At 37.4% G+C, this 14,306-nt stretch overlaps 1 long non-coding RNA gene across 2 annotated transcripts in view; it reads right to left on the bottom strand.

Moving 5' to 3' along the window:
• Positions 1 to 2,939: 2,939 nt before the first annotated feature.
• Positions 2,940 to 14,306, bottom strand: part of LOC112136522 — a 53,654-nt gene continuing 42,287 nt past the window's right edge. Inside the window, exons 3-4 of one of the 2 annotated variants that reach the window (XR_002917365.2) lie at positions 3,185 to 3,263; positions 2,940 to 3,102 (exon numbers count right to left, since the gene is read on the bottom strand). This is a non-coding gene — a long non-coding RNA (uncharacterized LOC112136522). Of the gene's footprint in view, positions 3,264 to 14,306 lie in introns of both variants that reach the window. The other variant, XR_004949378.1, reaches the window with a different exon arrangement.

The raw sequence follows: 14,306 nt of genomic DNA, 5'->3' as shown, positions 1-14,306 counted from the left end.
TACTTTGTCTTACCCTTCCTGCAAGTCATCTTTGGTGTCTGTGGGTGAACCACAGTGCATGAGATGAATAGAGGGGTTATTGTGAATAAAGTGGCACTTTACTCTCATTTTTCAATTAGGATAATGGAGAGCAGCTCTTTATAAGCATGGAGATGAGCCAGAGCTGCTCCAGCTGAGGAAGAGGGAGGGTGGCAGATCAACAAAGAGTCAAGAAGGAGCAACTCTCTTACTATCTGCTGTCTTTGGCCCTCTGCTAATTATATTCATTTATAACTTGTTGCAGTTCATCGTAAATATTCTAATTATTACTAATGACTAGAACGGTTCTGGTGGTTCTTTGGAAACAGTCGACTCAGTTCCAGTTCCAAGGGAACCACACTTTACCTCAATGGCCAAAATTAGACGATATTTTGGTCCATTGGTAAAAGTCAAACCCCTATTTGCTGTCACACACCTGGGAATGTGGGAAATGTGTCAGTGAGCTGCAGTGACAGCTGCATCCATGAACCATTTTGAGTGTTTGACCTCTAATCCAACCCCTAAATGAGACTAATTTGGAAGTATTTGGTACAACCAAACCATGGATTTGCAACAGATTCTCACTCCCGAGTCGTCACACATTGACGTTTGGTTAAGAACTCCTCCGCGTCACTTTTTGCATACTGGCTGTTCGTAAAATCAAGGGTCTGCCACCCGCGGTACCGGATGCGCACTGGTCCTCGGAATGTGTCCAGTACCGGTACCCTAACTTTAACCCGGTACTGGTTCGCATCCGGTATCGCACCCAGTACCACAGCTGGTATGGGTTCGGGTCCAGTACTGCATCTGATCCAGTGTCGGGTTAGGGTACAAGCACTGGGTTTGAGTAACGCGTCATGGTACATAACCGGTATTGGTTTGTGGCCCAGAGACTGGGACTTGGGATTGAACCCAATACAGTCTTAGGATAGACTCTCCTCCACTAGGCCGAGCTTGTTGAATTTCATATTCAAACAGAACAGTGTTTGCCTCATTTCTGGCCATGATAAATACTGGACCAGCTCTTTACCTTTGTGAGAATCCGTGAGGGATTTGGACATAAAACACCTGGTCCACAAACGTTTAAGGACTTGAAATAGAACGAACACGTGTCCCATTGATGGGGCTCCAGCAAAAAGGCGTCATTGTTGGCGGCAAATGATGTTTTTCTACCAGAGAAAACAGCACTAAGTGGTCTCCAACGACCATGTCAGAAAATTCTCAACACCTGTCACAAATGTCCTTACAGGTGGATACAGGCTGTCTGCTGGTGAAGAATACTCAAACCTGTACAGGGCACGCAGGTGACCTGAAATTTTAAGATCCGTAGTAGTGCAACATTCAGTAAGGAACCAGGACTTGCACCATACTAAAGCTGCGTTTACACCAAATCCGATTCACACATCAAATTTGCATCGGATACCTCCCTTTTAACACGCGTCAAATTTGCTGCTTGACGCCTGTCCAAAAATGTGTTCAAAAGCTAGACGCCATGGACTCGTGTGGGAGAATCGTGGACTTCAGTTTAGCTTCTGTCAGTTACAGTATGTGGCGGGTTTTGGCCATGTTCTGTTTTAATCGTCCCTCAGTCACATCAGTTTTGGGTTCACGATTCACAGCTGTCTTCATTTCAGTCAGTCTATTTTTCAGCTCTTCCTTGTCAGGTCATCTGCTCTGTTCTAGTCAGTCACCATTTTTGTTTCTCCATGGGTTTTTGTTATGTTTCAGTTCATTAAATGGTTTTCGTTCCTGTCACCAAGCCTGGTCTCCTGCCTTTGGGTCCTTCCTCCACCATTTCCTGACACTTTGATTGTTTCCTGGTATTTCCAGAAGCCTCTGCAGTCACCAGTTCTCAGGACTTTAGGTGGTCCAGCTGGAGATGCTGTTTATGTGAACAAAACCTCTGAGAAATACTTCTAACATCTAGAGAATTCGGGCAGCTCGAAACGCAAAAAGAGGTCCAACTACAGAAAAATAAAGTGCACCTAATGTTAATTGATATACTTCTAACAGATCATTTTTCATTTCTCACTTTAAATTTCAGACCAATGCTCATAATTTATTCTATTTATCCATCTTCTAAACCTTCTGGATTCACAGGGTTGCTGGAGCCTATCCCAGCTACCACTGGGGATGGTTGACCCTGGATCCACAAACATACATATTTACACATCAGGACAAATTAGAATCAACAATTAACCTATAAAGCATGTTTCTGGATCATGGAAGGATCCCGGCAAAACCCCACGCCTGTGCGGGGAGATTATCACAAATAGCAGAGAGTGCTAACCACTACACCACAGTACCGCCTCAGGAGTGTCAGATTTTTCTGTTTTTGTTTTTCCTTGAGGGGCTTTTATTGTGAAAACTCTACATTAAGTAGTTTGTCCAACCATCAGAGTATTATCACATATTGAGGATTTTGTTTGAAATCAATACTTTATTGTAAAATAAAAACGTTTTACTCCCACCATCTCACAGCAGCCTGTTTTTTAACTCTCTTTAGGGCTTCCATAAACTCCTGGTGTACAACTTTTACTTTTCTAGAGTAAATTTTCTGTCCAATTATAAATATTTTAAATAAAAACTATTTAGAAATGATGATGTGTACTTCACTACCAACCAGTTTTATTGTTATTTCTGAGAAACTTTTTTATTCACCACAGTAAATCCTGACATAACCTTGAATTAATATTTTAATAAAATGTATTTTGGTCTTCGTGATAATATTTCTGCTTTTATTAATTCATAATTGAATTATTTTTTATATTAAAATTGTGTGTCTGAAAGCAGACAACAGACAGTAGCTTTAGAACATGACAGAAAATATAATAAACTCTGACAAAATGCAATGATAAACTGTAAAAATGTCTTTTCAGTACATTTGGAAATGTTATTTTAATAAAATAAAATTGCATCCTTTCATTTTAGGAAGTCTAAGAGCTCAGGAACAAAAAAGGGTATTTTTGGAATAATTTTGAAGCTTAATGTTTCAGTCTCTTCTGTCGTGTGCTGCAGTCGGCGTGCTGGAAAACTGCAGATGTGGTGAGAAGGAGCCGTTTCTCTGAAGGCAAGGGGCTGTTGCTGCGGAGAAGAGGTGTTCACTCAAAGGATGCATGCACACAAAAACGCACATTTATGAACAAAGGCTGTGCTGTGAAAAGACCTTCAGATCCAGATCCTCATATTCCTGAAGCGCTCTATCAACTCAACACGGCAGACCCCCATTTTTACGACAGTTACAGCTGAAATCACACACTAAATTCAGAAAATATTAATAATACATTTCATATATGGAGTTGACGCTATGAAGGATACGTATATTTAAATCTTAGATACCTGCATTAGGAATAATGATGTATTGATATTAGCATAAAACCAGGTTGTGTTTCTGTAATTCAAGGTTAAACGTTTGCAGAGAAAATCATAAATGTGCTCAAAATAGAGAAAGCTCATAATCAGAGGCTGTTTCATAACACTAAACCGTGCACAACGCAGACAGCGTCCACGATGTGAAGATGAGCGGCTTTAACGTTCAAAAACTGAACATTGAACATCTTTATTCAGACTAAAAAGATGGGATTTGCTGTAGTTTAAGCGTCATCTCCACATATTTATTCTCAGTTTCGCTAAATGAATCAGAATTTATGATATAAAAAGATGATTTTTGTCTTTTATCCACATATAACAGTTTGAAAGAGGCAGAAACATAAAGTTTTAAAATGAAACTTTGTAACTTCATCACATCTAACAAGTTTTTATTTTTATATATTATTTTTATACATTATTCATGTGAGGAGCGGATGTTTTTCTCCTGCAGGCTGAAGGGTTTTGTGTTTTTCTAGCAGGACTTTCACCATGAAAACGACAGAAGAGCCTTTTAATGTACATTTGCTGAAATCTCTTTTCGCTCTCCAATCTTCTTTGTGAACGTCTGTTTTTTCTAAATTAAATCGATTCAGCTCGTCCTTTCTTATTGATTTGTTAGAATTTTAATCCTCTGTTTTTATTTTTTTTACTTTGCATGTGTTTGATCACTTTCTTTTACTTTTCTACAACCTGTTTTTTTGTACTTTTCGAACCTTTGTTCTCCGAAGACGGACGAGGAGTTTAGTCGGTGTGAAGAAATGACAGAAATAAGTTTAAAACTTTCCACATTTTATTTAAATAAAAATTAAATAATCTATTAACCTCTTTATTTTTTGTTACTTTAACCTCTGATCAAATTCAGATTTACAAAAAAACCTACAAACTTTTTTTTGTTTTGTTTTTCGTTTAGAAACTGGAACAAAAGAAGTAAAATAAAAGCAAAATGTATTTTTTCTCTTGTAATAGTACATATACATGATAAAGATACAGGTTCATGCTTCGTTTTTACTCTTCCATCATTTTTCTGAGAAGACAGATGAGAAGTTTAATTGGTTTAAAGAAATGTCCGAAATAAGTTACAAAACTTTCCACATTTCACTTAACTGATAATTAAAACTATCTATTAATCTACCACATTTTAGAGTTGTTTTTAATAAATAAAACTTTTGTCATTTTATTTATTTTGTTACTGTAACTTCTGATCAAATAGATTTAAACAAAAACACCTTTTTCTGCATTTTTTTTAAGTTTTGAACCAAAGCACTAAAATAAAACGAAAATATGTTTTTTTTCGTGTAATGATACATAGAAATGATAATAATACAGGTTCATGTTTTGTTTGTACTCTTCTGACCTTTATTCTGAGGCGACAGACGTGGAGTTTAGTAGAAATGATTGAAATAAGTTAGAAACGTTTCCATATTTTAACTATCTTATAACCTTCCTCCTTCTTTACAGCTCTTTTATCAGACCACACATTTATAATTTGATTTTTTGTTACTTTAACCTCTGATCAAAATACATTTAAACAAAAAAAAAAAAAATCTGCAGTTTTTTATCTAGAAGAACCAAAAGATTAAAACAAAAGGAAATATTGCTTTTATTGTCTTGTAACAGTACATATAGATGATAATACATAATTAGAAATGTTTATATTGTTTATCATTTCTGTTTTACTATTTAGGATACATATATTTATGTGTTTATGTTTCATTCTGGTCTATTTTTAAGCTTTGGGAGAATTTTCTGAGACATTTTTGATTTCTGGTCTTCTTTGTGATTCTGCATAAAGAAAAAGGATGTTGGAAATCAGATTGTAGGACTTTGATGTATTTTTCCTTCAACAGTCATCTTTCGTTATGTAAGACACTCCACAGAAAGACAGAAATGTTTTTATCTCTAACAAACGTGTCAAAAAGGCCCTGAGGAAAGTAAAAACAGATTAAATGGAGCGTTTAGGCCGTTCGTTCTCGTCACTTGTCCTGTAAGAAAGTGACGCTGTGATCTCCGGCGCCGACGTGAGGTGCAGAGAGGCGCGGGGACGTTGCCGCTCATTAGCTTCAGAGCGGCTCGTGCCGTCTCGCCTCCCTCCCCAGCTCCCAGCTCTGCTGCTCAGGTTTCCGCTCATCTGCATGAGCCTCTGTGAGGCCTCGGGTGTCCACAGCCCTGCTACTAATGAGGGGCTGAGACGGGCCGATCCGGTTACACACCCGTCCCCGCACACACACACCGCAGCAGCCCTCACTACTCCAGCCATCGATCCCGGGTTTACCCTCAGATCTGAAGACTCCCTAACATCCAAGAGCGAGCCGTGTTCAGAAAATGAGAAGTCTGAATGTGAATTTGGGATCATGGCTTGAACATGCTCGCCTTCCCTCCACGCACACACTCGCTGCTGCGTGTTGATGAGCCTCCACAGATGCCAGTGGAAAATAAGACGAGGGTTTGGTCATGTAAAAAAATACCGGGAGAAAAGTGATGAAGAATTTGAGACGGCTGCATGCAGCACGGTTGTTTTCCCTGAAAGAATATCGATCACGGAGGGGAGGATTTTGTCTGATGAGATGGTCTGTGGCTGTTCTGTCCAGATCTGGTGATAAGGACTCTAGAGCGTGTTACACACACAGCCCCCCGTCTGTATCTTGTTCCATCAGTTTGTAGCGATCTGATAAGAAACGGAGGACATGTGCTGCACAGCACCAGCTCTGCTGGATGCTTTTTAACCTTTCTGCAAAATATCAGATGTAAAGGATCAGCTAACGATGATCTAGCAGCTCCTCACAGGAGGAGACATTTACGTCATTTAGAATATTAAAAAAAGAAAATATTTTTCAAATGTGATTTAAAAAGAAATTTTATTGAACATTTTTAAATATGAGTAAACAAAAAGAGGCACATTCATTTAAATGTATGGTTTCTATATCATATATTTGCAAAGTTTTTGCTTTATTTCAACAAAATAACAACGATTTATGAAATTACTAAATTATTATTAAACTTTCAGAGCCATTTTTCCAAAAAATTGAATGTTATTTTGTTGAACACATTTCTGATATTTCTCTATTATGTCACCATGAGTTCTTATGAGTTCATCTCCATTATTGTTTGGGGTTTTTTTTACAACAAAATTAACATCACAACTGTAAAAATGTGTATTAAGCAGGAACAATAAAAGCAGCATAAAACAAAGCACCAACTTTAAAATCGAGAGATTTTGTTTGAGAAATGATTCACTTTAAAGTCCCACTCCAATCATTTATTCATCTATTTTAAAAGCCTTCCCAGCATTCTTGTAATTATTATGTCATTTTTAGCCAGAATCCTAAAAACCTGAGTCGTTTTCTAGGACACCGTGTCACGAACGGAGACACAGCTGGATGTGAAGCACAGCTATAAGTCCACAAAGATAAAGTCAAACACGAAGGCATCAGAGAGTAACCAGAGTGGTCAGAGTCTAGCCAAGGGTCGGGGCAGGCGGCAAACAATGACTGAGCTGAAACAGACGATCCAGTCCGGATGAAAACGCTGACAAAGTGGCACAAACAAGACTAGATTCTGCTGGGAGTGATTACTGATGGGAAACAGCTTCTGGGAGAGACAGCAGGGGCTGATGGGAAGTGTAGTGTGAAGACCCATGAAGAGCTCAGGAGATGGATCCCGCTGATGGCCAGAGGGGGAGACAGAGGACTGATTCATGACAGAATCCCCCTTAATTCCAAACTACTAAAAGACTATGTAGTAATTTTAAAGCGATTCGGACAGCATGCTCACTATTTAAAATATTTTTGATTGTTTTAACGGCAGATTTGACGTCACCAGTTTCACAAAGTGAAAATCTAATCAACACAAACATTTCACAACATCCATTTATGAATCCACGGTGTTCTGATTAAAAAATTACATTTAAACACATCAAACGCAATGCATTGTGGTCTATATTCGCCAATGCACAATGGATTTTCACAAAGACTTCTGGGAAATTTCTAGGACACTATTTTAGATTTGTAGATTCTGACAGCCCAACAATATTTTGAACACATTAGGAATTCTGGGACTAGGAAGGAATTCGGACAGAGTGCCAGTTTCTGCAGAGCAGCAGGAGTCCAATAGAAATGTCTCACAGCTGAGAGCTTTCTGTTCACAGTCGCTTCCGTTATCTTACAATCCCAACCTAAAAATTAGGAAAAGAAACATTTTAAAAGGAAAAAAAGACGTACGTGGATCTATTTGTCCACAAGTGGATGCGTCAGAATGGGGCGGAGCATGGAGCTTTTGGCCACACCCACCATATTTTTCACCTTAAATCTATATATCTAATCCAACCATTACAGATCAATAGAATTTAGGTGTGGTCAAAGAATGGTAAAACATATATATAATTCCTTTAAAATGGATCCAAAACATGTTTATGCGATTGACAAAAATCAGTAAGTTTACACAGAAACTCTCCAGGACAGAAAGGAAAAAAGGATCTGATTTTAATTATCATGTTTTTGTTGAATGTTGTGTTTTTGTAGTGACTTTGGAGATGGATTTGAGGTTTTTTCACTTAATATCAAAGATCTGATCCTCACAGATTAACTCCATAACATGCAGCCATAATGCACTAAATGCAACACATGTAGTTGAAGTGATAAAAAGCAGAACCCTCCTGTTGGAGCAAGCCTCTTTAATTTGATGTGTTGTTGTTTTTTGTCGTCTGGTGGCTCCTGTTGCTGCTTTGCTGCTGCACCGATGATCCTCGTTGTGTTTCGTGACAGATGGCCGGACGCCACCGTGCTCCGATATAACCGAGCTTTGAGGCTGAGGCTGAGGCTTCGTGCTGGAGCCTTTCTGCACTCAGAGATCAGGATTTGCTGATAAAGCTGGAGAGATGTGTGATCAATTTTACTCTCAGTTAGTGAATTTAGACGGAGAAGAAAGAAATGTCCTCTAAAAATGAAACAATCCGAACACTGTGTGATCCGATTCCACCTGAAACTTTTGTTTCCGTCAATTTTTCAGCGTCTAACTATAAACAATAAAAAAAAAACTGTTTCGTTAATTTATCTTAATGTTTTAGATGCAAACGCACTTTTATTTGTGTGCGTAAAATGTGTGATTTCATCTTTATGATGGTGTCAGCAAACTTGGCATTAAAACTTTCATCTTGTTCAGAACATTACTGCTTGTATTTTTGGTATTTATAAACTTGATAGTTTTTGAAATATTGAGCAAAATATGTCCCATAGGAAATGAATGAGAAAGTCTTCAAATTTCAACATTTTAAGTAGATTAGAAACAAGCCTTTAAATATATTCATGGGCTGTTTTAATCTTTTACAGTAATAAAAAAAAATTGAGTTTAGCTAATATCTTAGCAACATGCTAATGTTTGTGGCTAATTTGTTATCTACTGGGGTTTTTTAGGCTAATTCAGAGTTTAGCTTCTATTTTAGCAACATGCTAACGTTTTTGACTAATTTAGTTTACTTAGGAATATTAGGCTATTTTGGAGTTTAGCTAGTATTTAAGCAATGTGCTAGCTCTTTTGGCTAATTTGGCATAGCGTTTTCAGGCTAATTTGGAGTTTAGCTTCTATTTTAGCAACAGGCTAATATTTTTGGATAATATGTTTTCTATTGGGTTTTTTAGGTTAATTTAGAGTTTTGCTTTGTTACCGTCTGTGTGTTCTAGGCTCGAACTGTACTTTCAGTTCGTCTATTTTCCGTGACTCACTCATTCTGTCGGGTAATTTGTGTCAGAAGTTTTGTGTTTTGTCTCGTTATCGGCGCTCTTAACAAATCCAGCCAACTCTATGCTTACAATACAAACCGGCTTGTAGAACTCACTGCTGGTAAATAAAAGCGAAATGTTCGGTCCACTCATCTCCAAAGACACGATTTTCAGTCCACTTTTCTCATTTTAGACAGAGCCATTGTTCATGCACATTCCAGATAACTTTACGTCCCAACTACGTAACATTAGCACACCAATTTGAACTTTTGCCGGTTGAAGGACCCCGGTCTGAATGTAGCTGTCCTCGCGCGCGCCTGTTCAAAAATTGCCGTGTAAAGATGAATGAACAATCGTATTTTTAAATTAAAAATGTTTGGCGGTCCGGATAAAAGGGTCTCGGGGTCCGGACCCGGACCGCGGTCCGCCAGTTGGGGACCCCTGTACTACGGTTTTTGGGTTATTTTGGCGTTAGCTCCTATTTAAGCAACTCACTTAATATTTTTGCAAAATCGGCATGTGTTAGGGATTTTTACGCAATTTTACTACAAAGTTTTCAGAAATTTAGCACAACTTCAGCGCTTTTTTATAGTCCTGTAACAAATTTTCCAGTCTTTTAGCAAAATCAACATTTTGCAAATAGATTTTGCATTTTCAGCAAATCCCTTCAGAAATTAAACTAAAATGCGTCACCATTTTAAGCAAAGAGTTTCATTATCTTCAGCGACTACTTTGAGAAAAAAGGTTTTCCTCTAGCATTATTGCAGGTAATGCCACTTTCTAGTTTGGATTTGTTTTGTCTTCTATCCTCTCTTTATTCCAGAAGAGTTTTCTTGGATTCAGTCTGTGGAGCCACATCACTGTTCACTTTAAAGTGAGCACAAACCCTTTGTCTCAACAGAATCAGTTTCCTATTTTAGAGTGGAATGAGCAGCTTGATATAAGAGCACTCTAACAGTAAGTAAAGTGTGTGGAGCCCCTGCTGCTAAAAGTAAACGTCCATTTTTGAAGATTTGAAATAGAGCTGAAAATCCAACTTTTTCTCAATGTGATAAGTTTTTTCAGCCAACGAACGATGTCACACTCAGGCAAAAGTGAGTGTTAAGGGTGTGTTTAGACTGGAAACATTTGTTTTGCTGAAAGTGTACGTGAGTTCGTTACATCGGGTAATCCAGAACAGATTTTCAGTCTGAACACACCCAAACAGATCCTGATCCAGCACCAAGAACTGCTCAGGGATCCATCTTTTGAGGTGGTCTCGGTTTATTTCCAATTGGACTGAACTTCAGTTCGCTCTGAGATCCTCAGTCTGAATAGGATCCATTCTCGGAGTGGAACATCTGAACCAAAAGGGCCACCGTAGCCGGGTATTATGGCATGTAAACAGAGAGGTGGAGCAACATTGAGACACAGCAACTCATTGAAATGTGTTTGGTTGAATGCACGATCATTAAAACAATGAAGCACATTGCTTGTCACACTGTTTACCTACAAATCTCTATGTCATAGCCACCGTTTCCTTGGCAACCGTCTTGCAGCATGCCTCTACTGTACCAAAAAGTAACAAGTGTTGTACCTGACGTTGATACAAACTAAATAAAATGTGAACAAGTGAACTATTTCAACAAAGAGGCTTAGGACTTCCATTATTCTATCAACTTTGCTCCCTTGTAATTCCTGGCCAATGACTGAAGAGATCTTTAGTCACATGGTTTTGTTTACAGGCTTTAGATTGAAACATAAATATCCAGTTGATAGCAGTCTAAATGCAAACCAAAGGCAAGATTCAGGACTCGATCTGGAGAATCAGACTTCTTCAGTCTGAATACACCCTAAAAAAGATGCTGCAACTTCTTCTACCTTAAATCTACGCAGGACGCTGAGGACAGATTGATAAACTAGTTTATTAAAAACAAAAAAACATAAATTTCTCTCCTTGTAGTGTTTTCATTTTCCTCCTGATCAGACAAAGTTAAAACTGTTTTTTTTTCTAATCAAATGAATTTGTTATGGAGGAGGACGAGAGTCCATTAACGGCTACAGATTCACATACAATTACCAGGATTTATGAAAGAGAGCTGTAAACCTTCATATTAATGTCCATTTATCCTGTATAAATAAATGCATATGCACATTTCAGTCTTTACTCGTCAATTGACAGACATTAATGCATCCTCGTCATTGAGTTTTCCCTTTTATCTAAAAAGATTTGAATAAATTCTATAAAATGTATTCCACGATGTTTGAAGAGTCGGCTGTTGTAATGGCCGGCCCCCTTCTTCATTTATGTCGGAAGATTTTGGTGGATGAGCAGAAACTTTCACTCTTTTAAAAAAAATATTTTTTTTTCTTTTGGGTTTATACGGTCAAACTGGACTTTAGTTTTTCAGCATAACACACTTTTATCTCTGCCCATGAGTCAGAGCACAGCGCCCAAACGGCAGACATGGCAGCTTTCTGCATTTACCAATTGGAGTGTAAAAGCCTTTCCTTGTACTCGATCCAAGAGCTTTTACTCACCCTCTTGTTCTCTGGTTACGCCCCCCTCCCTGCTGCCTCTCCTTTCTTCTGTGTTCTTCAATGCAGGGCATAAATATGAAGCTGATTGATTATTGTTTGAAGGAGGGCAGCCTCTCTTCCCGTCCACATGCGTTTTGGTTCAGCGTGTGGCCTCGCTTGACGAATAATCGGTCAAAAAATAAATAAAAGTCTTAAAGACGTTAATCTGTAAAATAAAAAGACAAAAGCCATCACAGGATGTTAGTGGAAACAAACCTTTCTGCATTGTCACTTCTGTGCTTCACAAACCCAGATGAGCATCAGAATGTGTGACATGAGTAAGAGTTAAGTCATCTTTTGGTCTATTTTTAAAACATTTGTTCTTTTTGATTATGATTATGCCATTTTTAGCCAAAATAAAACATCTGTGACATTTTCTTAGTAGTTTTTGCAGAGCGTTTTATAGAAATTCCCCTCAGAGTTGTGGTAGACTGTTGAGGCAACCCCACCCCCTCTTCCCCTCTCTGTTGCTGTGAGCTCTCTGTTTACATGTTCTCCCACTAGCTTACATCTCCTCACACCCTCAAACTAACATTACCAGTGCAATAAAAATGGTGAAACATACATGTACAGATGGATCCAGATTCCAGCTCAGATAAAGAAAACAGACGACGTTCATGGATCTATTCGTCTGCAAGTGATGCATCAGCGTGTTTTCAACGACACAAATACGACCTTTTTCAAAAACATAATGTAATCTGCTCCTGATTCACAACAATCTGAATACAGTAATATTCAGTAATGAAATTTCAAAGGTAATTTTCTTTAAATTTGTCTTCCATCATGAGCAAAATTGCAATGAAAACCCGTTAAAAACACAAAAACACAATTTTCACGTCTTTAAGACACAAAAAACTGTAAACAAACTTTGAAGTCGAATCTTAAAGTAGTTGAAAATGTGATAAAAACAAGCAAAAAATGTCGAAAACAGTTTTAAACTCAAAAGTAATTGTTAATATAAAAAATGTCTATTTTTAATTAAAGAAATACTGAAAAGTTGATTAAAACATTACAACGCTAAAACTGTTACCAAATGAAAAATGATGTCCATTAGAAATTTCTCAGTTTACAGTTTTATTCAGAGTTTTAGTATTCAGAGTTAATTTTACGTGGGGGCGGGGCTTTGAGCCCATTGACATGATTAACAGAGGTTATGGTGAGGTCGTTTCTGCTCCAGAACTGCGTCATCCCTCCTCCTCCTGCTGCATATTTGACTGATTTCTTATTTACTTTAATTATTTTAATCATTTGACCACTGGAGCACAAATAAGAACTCAGATTAAAGCGTTTTTGCAGGCATTTTGACAGAAAATAGTTTGTTTCCAGAACTTTTTTTTTCTGTTTGTGATGTTTCAGCAGTGATCCTGGTAGAACCACGTTTGCACATTTCAGATCAGCAGCAGAGGAAGGATGCTGGAGATGTGTCTGGCTGCAGGGGACACCGCCGCGTCAGTCAGCTCCCCGTGAGCGGCGTGCTTCTCTGTGGCTCCATGAGGGAAATTGATTCAAAAGCCAAGTGTGGTAATTAACCCCTGCTGTGCCCATCAGTCAACATGATGCATAAAAGCAGTAATTGACTTAAAAAGTCAGAGGGAGATGAGGCAATCGTTATCTGTCAAATGTCCTTATTTAAACTGATGTCGGGAGGAAATTGAGATTGCTTTTAAAATGAATGGATGAAAAAAAACGAAACATATTTTGTCTACATTTCATTTTCTGCCATAATTCAGTTGTGATGACTGGTGTTACATTCGCTTTGGATCAACTTCATTGGGTTTGTTTGCAGTAATAGTCAAAGTTGTTGTCAGGGATGTCAGGAGAAGAAGCTTTAGTGCTTTTATTTTGACACTTTGGTTTTAAATGGGTGTTATACTGTGCATTCATTACTTCCTGTTATTTAAAAAAAATTCTGTGTTTTGAACTGATCGTACTTTGAATCTGTTTTCTTTTCATATCCATTTTGTGGCAAAAATCACATTATATTTACTGGGAGGAATCAAAAAGTTGTGACATCATATATTATTTATTCACAACAAATACATATGTTTTGGTCTTATTTCCTCCACTTGAATTCATTCTTATAAAACCTGAATTTACATGTAAAACCTTTTGATAGAGAGAAAATAGACTCATCTGATTTGTGAATGTATAATTCTTGATTTGTGCGTAATTTAGTTTCAAACTGTTGTAATTTTCATTTGTGCATATGTAAATGGTATTTTGTATTTTTTTTTATCTCAGATTTTTTGTACTTATGCACAAACTGTATTGAATGAGTTACAGATTAAAAATTATACACACACAATTAGAAGTGAGTCTATTTTCTCTCCATAATTTTTAAAACTTTTTTTTCCCAACTTTACAATTTGCTCCGTTAGTTTATCTTTATATTATTTTTTTGTGGCTAAGACTAACATCCATCTTTTTAGTTCAACTCGTGCTTCTTTTTTTTATTATATTAAGCCATAATTCCACCATAGACCTGAAACTGTACAAATAAATCAATTTGAATAGTAATGTTTGTCATTTTTAAGTCCATAAATCAGACAAAATCAGATCTAACTAGATTAGGGTTAAAGTTACTTTTTTTAATAACAAAAAACTAAATGTAAAGATGAAATGGAAATTTGTAAAACAACACAAAAC

Source organism: Oryzias melastigma, linkage group LG16 (assembly GCF_002922805.2).
Source record: "Oryzias melastigma strain HK-1 linkage group LG16, ASM292280v2, whole genome shotgun sequence".
NCBI classification, from domain to species: domain Eukaryota; kingdom Metazoa; phylum Chordata; class Actinopteri; order Beloniformes; family Adrianichthyidae; genus Oryzias; species Oryzias melastigma.
Note: the sequence above shows the minus strand (reverse complement) of the source record. Positions and strands in the feature narration are given on the sequence as shown.